This window comes from Manis pentadactyla, chromosome 2, assembly GCF_030020395.1.
Source record: "Manis pentadactyla isolate mManPen7 chromosome 2, mManPen7.hap1, whole genome shotgun sequence".
NCBI classification, from domain to species: Eukaryota; Metazoa; Chordata; class Mammalia; order Pholidota; family Manidae; genus Manis; species Manis pentadactyla.
In genome coordinates this window covers 232,009,444-232,016,446 of record NC_080020.1, presented here as the reverse complement: position 1 = coordinate 232,016,446, position 7,003 = coordinate 232,009,444, and positions in this window count along the sequence as shown.

Genomic DNA, 7,003 nt, shown 5'->3' with positions numbered 1-7,003 from the left:
GTGGTGCTGTACATATATGCCTATAACCCACGTCATTTTGACAGGGGCTTGTGCAGTTAAAAAAAAAAAGCAATGATTTGGGTAACTGAAAATTTGCTTGGACTATGATAGGATAATAAAAATGAATAACAATGGGTTGCTTCAATTTCTTTTCATTTCTAGTTCAGAGCAGGAAATGAGACAGCACATTAGGTCAACGGTTATGAACTAATTAAAAAGCAAACACCCAAAAGCAATTCTTTTTTTAAATAGGTTATACACAGAATATGCAGTAGCCAACTCTACATGTCCGTGAACTTCCAGGCTTATGACACGGGGGCTAAGCTAGTTATCCTGGGTTTGAATCCTAGTTCTTGTATTTATTAGCCAGGCAATCTGCTTACACTTTTTGAATCTTGGTTTACTCATCTGTCATATACATATAGTAATAAATAATCTCACAGGCTTTTGCTAAAATGTTACCGGGCAGCCTTTGTTGGCACATTCTGTGCCCTGCCAGCCAGATGATCTGTGTCCGGTGTTTTTTATCTGCATCTGACTTCAGACTGGGGGAAGCCAGAAAGAAAAAGTCTCACTGAAAATTGAAATCAGCTGGTTGGAACCTTGCCCCAAATTCTAGGAATTCCTTGCTTTGCCACATTGCTTCTTCATTACCTGCGCATGGGCATTGTTCACCTCTCCCGAAGCTGCCTGGGAACCTGGAGGAAAAAGCTCATTCTGCGTCCTTTGAAAGGCCACCCTGAGCTGATGGACAAGCGTGCATGCCGGTGCTGGGCCGTGGAAGGCCGGCGATGACGGAATGAAAAATGAGGGAGGCTGGAGCCAGAGCAGGTCATTTCAAGGGCAGAGCTCAACTTCTGAGCTGCGGCAGCAAGAGGCCTGCCTTGCACCCAAGTCCCCTTGGTTTGCTCTCTTAGTAGAAGGTGCATCTGGCCCCGGGAGCCCCTGCCTCTGACATCACATGGAGGGGATACCCCGAGGGCACTCTGGGCTTTTCCTGCAGCCCACTCCCAGGCATATCCCTGGAAAATGGGGACGGGACCCATGCCTAGCACTGGGAAAGCCCTTGTTTCTTGAAAATGCTTGATCAGCTTATCCTGTCTTCACTGAGATTGCGTCATCAGCACAGAAAGCATTTATATCTATGAAGCGTAGTTAGCAGAGTGAACTATTTCTGCTGCCTTTATTGAGGTTTCCTGAGGCCTTGTGCTAATAATGGATTTGAGTGAGACCTGATGGCAGTTGGGACAAATGGAGTCCGAAGCTCGGCTCCTGCCTGCGGGCTCCCCGCACCCCACTGACAATCCTTGCTAATTGGCGGTGCATAATGATCAGTGCTCTGCAAGCTCGTTCACAGGGGCTGTTTCACTTCATTCAGGTTAGTGTATCATTCTTGAGAGGACTGGTGAGGGTGAGCTGAAATAATATTCATAAGACAGAAGCTAGTTATTTTCCATTCTTTAGGGGGCACAGACTCAGATTAGGGGACACAGTATGGTGTGGGGCACTCTTGCTTGCCCAGACATCTCTTCTCTGCTCTATACCGCTCCAGGGGCTTTGTCAATGATTTACCATGGACCCTTTTAATAGTCCTGTGTGGTGGTATCACTATTTTTCATTTCCTAGATGAGGAAACTGGGGTTTGCACTGCTTATGCCATATGCCAGGGGCTACACACGATCAGTTTATAGTCGAGCTGGGATTGACACTTGGAGCTTGGAGCTGCATATGTGGTTTTGTTTGAATGATACTGGATCACATATCAATAGGGTTTCCCTAAAAATATCTACTCCCAAGATGGATATAATAACATCTGACCTGGAAGAAGAAAAGGCTTGTCAAATCTGATGGAAGTTGATGACCATCGTGCTGTGACCACTGTGTTTTATGTTATTTTAATGACAAAAGCCCTGATTTTGGATTGTTTTGGATCTGGTGCCACTGTGGATAAGCTGCAGGAAGAGAAAAGCAAGTCCTACGTGGACTGGCAGAAGGGGAGGGAGCAAAGGGGGTGTGGGCTTCCCTGACAGTGTGTGGCTTTGAGACTATGGTCTGGTGCTGCAGAAGGAGACAGGCCTGCGAGGCTCTGAATTCCTGCCTGGTTGCCAAATGCTTCGCTGAGCATCCAGTGGCCCCAGGGCTGAGCTCAGCACTGAGGGAAGTTGGTATTTAGGGCCACTCCTGGCCTCCAGGAGCTTACACTTTACGTCCCCGCAGAAGCTGGGAATCCATGCAGACCAGCTGGGCGATTTCACCCACACCGTGTGTTTGGGTGCCCACGCCTTCTCATCTGTACCTGCTTCACAGACAGTGTCTCTGCTTAGCTGTCCCGCTAGGAGAGGGCACCTTGGCCAAATCTGGCCTGATCAGGCACTGCTGTTGGCCTTTACACATATCAGTTATTAGATCCAGGTGGTGTTTTCTTCTATAATATCTAAAAAGAAGAAGACACTATTCAACATATAATGTTCTATATGATGGAATATTATAAAACCTTTGAAATTGAATTTGAAGTACCATTTGTTATACTGGAAGTTAAAATGAAATAGGGACCCAAAGCTGGATATGCATAAATAGTATGTAATTTCATACATGCATCTCAGGCCACAAATCTGGAGGTACATGAATGTCAATTTCCTTATTGTCTATGACATTTCTTATTATCTGGTTGAAGTTCACTTCCCCAGGGGGCACAGGACACAGCCCTCCCCCTTCGCAGGCTTGCTCCTCTTGACCAGGTTATCCACACTTTGGGGTCTTGCTGAGGTCTTGGGGGTGACGCAGAGCAGAGTTCTGGAGCTCTGACTCATAGAGCTGCTGCTGAGATGTGAGAACCTCCAGCCCCAGGACCCTTACAGCCCCGGGACCTGTGCCTTTTGCAGTCTGTGCAGGACCAGAGCTCCTGAGGTTCAGGTGGGAGGCATCTCTGGGCCGCTTTGCCCTGCGGACGTAGCATGTGCTCTTTGTTCTGTCAGGGAGCGAGGTGCAGAACCCGTAGACCTCTCCTCTTCTCACCAAATTTCTTTCTTTTTTATCATTCAGGGAAAGTGTTCTTCATGCATGCTTCTGGCCAAGATGCTTCATATATCCCATGCCCTCTGATGTGACCTGGGCATTTGGAAAGAGAACCCAGGAAGGGTCCATGTGGGCGCTACTCAGAGTTCCTTAGTGTGGTGGTAGTGATCACCCCACCAGCGTGCCAGTGAAGATGGAAAAAGAAAATAAAGATGGAGACAAAAACTGCATGGGCTTATAGCTGTATCTCTGCACTTACAAATCTGCAGATCTGAATTCCTATGTACTTCCGACTCTGCCTTTATCTTGAAATAAATATACCAAAGTGTTTGCAGTGGGCCTTTCTAGATGGTAGGCTTCTCAATGGTTTTAATGCTTAAAAATTCCTGTATAAAATTATTACTAAGGACAAGAATAAATAAATAATTCTATTTTGTAAAATGATGAGTATAGACATGTTTTAAGTTAGTATAGGAGCCTCAGAGATTAGGGTGTTTGAAAGGGTAACAAGCAGGAATGCGCTGCCACTTGCTGTCTTCAGCAGAGGCCAAGGATCAAATTCTGTTTTCCTGAAGAATGGCAGATTGATTTCTCCTGGTGCATTTATACACTTAGTAAAGAGTAAGTAATGTAAACAGGCAATGTGAGAGCCCACCTCTATCACTGCTTCATATAATCTATGCAGAGGACGTTATGTTTCTCCAAACGGGCTCCATGACATTTGATTTTAACCATGACATTTTTGTTCACCCAAAGTGTGTAATTTCACATATTACTTGATCAAAAAACTGAAAGATGAGCCTCAGCTCTGACTGTTTATGGGAACCCCCCATAGGTAGGAACCTAAAAAGTGGAACATCCCTTTTCATTCAGGCTTCTGGAATTCCTCCCAATAGTCTTTGAAACTACTGGGTAAAAAAGGTCACCAGCACAGTTGTAGAAATACACGAACCTAGGAGAAATAGGAAAGCACATAAAACTTCAGCAGCCTAGTGACTCGGCGTGCTCCTCCTTGCATCTTTCCCTGGATGGATGCACGGTCTTCCGACTGGCTCCCTTCCTTTCTAGTCTCATTTCCCCACAAGTATTTGTCCGTCTTGGAACTGCTACCATTTCTCTGACATGTAAATCTGATCATGATGCTTCCACGGTTGGCTCTCCACTGCTTACTGGGTAAAGCTGACCACAAGGCAGGTCGCAAGGGACCTCCATTAGAAGTGTCTCCGCACAATATATGCGGATGACTAACTAGCAAGCATATCAAAAGATGCTTCAGCGTCAGTGGTCACCGGGGAAATGCAGATCAAAGCGACAACAAGCTACCCCTTCACAGCCATGAGGGGGGCACCGATAATAATAATAATGGTCACAACGACAGGGAGCAGCTAGTGTGGATGAAGGTGTGGGGAAAGCAGGGCCCTCGTGCACTGCTGGTGGGAATGTGAAACACCGCAGCTGCTGTGGGAAAGACTTTGGCAGACCCTCAATAGGTTAAATATAGACTATCATATGACACGGCGATTCCATTGCTAGGTATATAGTCAGAAGAATTGAAAACAGGTGTTCAAACAAAACTGTATGCGAATCCTCACAGTGGCACTGTTCATGATAGCCAAAATGTAGAAACAGCAAAAATGACTATCGATACCCATACAGTGGAATATTATTCAGCCATAAAAGCTAATGAAGGACTGATACTGCTACAACTTTGCAAAACATGCCATGCACAAGAAGCCAGGCATAGAAGGCCGTCTATTGTATGATTTCATTTAAATGAAGTGTCCAGAATAGGCAAATCAGAGACAGAAAACAGACTAGTGATTGCCAGGGGCAGTGTGGAAGGAGGTGGGGGATGGTGGGGGATGGGTTACTGCTCAACAGACACAAAGGATGTGGGGGGATGAAAAACGTTTTGGAGCCAGATAGTGGTGATGGTTGCACAGCACTGTGGATGTGCTAAATACCACTGAAGTGCACATTATAAAATTGCTAAAACGGTAATTTTTCTGTTGCATGTGCTTTTCTATAAGAACACAACATGTTTTAGAGGCTTTTGTATCTGAATGCAGCTTTGTTTTTATGTTTCTTCTACTCCAGCCCCGTCCTCTGCGGGCAGGCCAGGCCAAATGCTCACTGTCCAGGGAATAGACACACTAGTTCATACCTTCTTTTCTGTGCTTACACTCCGCCCTGTGCATAAAATTGTGGTCCATGCCTTTTCCTTCTCTGCCTGGCTAATGCTTACTGGAGCATGCATTCATGTTTCAAGATGGAACTTACTCTCCTTGACAAAGTCTTGCCTGAACTGCTCAAAGAAGACATTGTGCTCCCTCTACAACTGTGTGGGCATATGATATTGTTAAGGTTTCAAAGACTGTGTAACAAAACCACCCCAAAGCTTAGTGGCTTAAAACAATGACAACGTTTATTTCACTGAAAAATCTGCTCCAGTAGGCCACAGATGGGGCAACTTGGGGCTGGGATCATTGAAACCTCACCCACTCATAAGTCCGATGACTAATGTGGCCATTGGCTACAGCCTAAGCTGGGCACTGTCAGCTGGCACCGAGCCATGAAGCCTGAGCTCCCTTACAGCATGGCAGCTGGGCTCCCAGGGCAGGACACGGCCAGAGGGGCAAGCAGAGCTGAGTTATCATTAATACCCCAGTTCATGAGTCACATGGCATCACTTTTGCCCCATTCTATTGGAAGTGAGACACTAAAGCCAACCCACATTCATAAGGAGGTGCATTGAACTTCATGTTTTATAAGCAGGGTGTACTTATGAGCATGTTTTAAAATATCTCAAATATTCTCCCCATCAAAGACAGTGACACCCACCCACCCTGGCCCCCGCAAGGTATTCCTTACTTCCACTATAATATTCTTCTTAATTCTCATTTTGTGTCTTATCTTTTCTAGAGTGTTAGTTTCCTGAGATGGTATCAGTTTTGCTCAGTAACATATTATCAGCATGTAGCACTCTGCCTAAGTTTATTGCATGAATAAATAATGCTTTAGTACAATGGCTTGTTTACTAGATTTTTCCTGTCTTCTTAAGCTGAGAGCAGGAATTGTGTCTTACATAGCTCATAATCTATGCACTCGGCATGGCAGCGTCCAACACAGAGCAAGGGCAGCAGTTACTTGTAAAAGAAATTAATCAGCGCTTGGATTGATGATAGCTTTGTTAGCTGGGAATATATGTGTGTTTGTATATGTAGGTGCTTTTGAAAGACTTTTTGTCAGCTAACCTTGAAGAAGGCAGACATTTATTTCTGTTACAACTTTACATTCAAGGCAGGGAAATTAAAGCATAGTACATATTCAGTCTTTCATTCAATTGACTAATTAAATCAATCAATGAATGAATTTGTAGCTTGTACTTATATAGAGGATTAAATTGATAGATATTGATTGTCCAGTGGCTACACCTTATGTTCTACTGGATACATTCTATTGTAGTTTGATATTTGTTCAACAACTGTTTTTTGTTTTTTTTTTCAAATATTAACTCAGGTTCAGTGATCAGACTTGAGTAGTTTCCAAACGAAGTTGATTTTGCCCCCAGGAGCTATTTGGCCCTGAATGCACAGCCTAAGAAACAAGGGTGTCAGCCCAGGTGGCAGGCTGGGCTTTCCCATCTTGCAGATGTGGGCGCGGAGGCGTCCATCCTTTCCAAGGTCTGCCCGAGTCTGTGAGTCGAAGCCTGAGAGTGTTCAGTGATTTTAGGGACTGATTAGACCCCGTCTAATGAGTACATGGCCTCTCAAAACTGCAGGTAGATAGCTTTTATTGTCTTGGCTCATCAACCAGCCTGGGAGGGTAGTGGAGACCGAAAAACAAATTTGGTGCACAGATCTGTACGGTCAAGTGGTGTTTGGCCTGGAACATAGCCTGGGTCTGCCTGATCCTCTGTGGCTGTGCCCACGCCCATCTTCTGCATCTTTCCCATTCCTCCACCAATGTAATGTATATTTTATTGTGC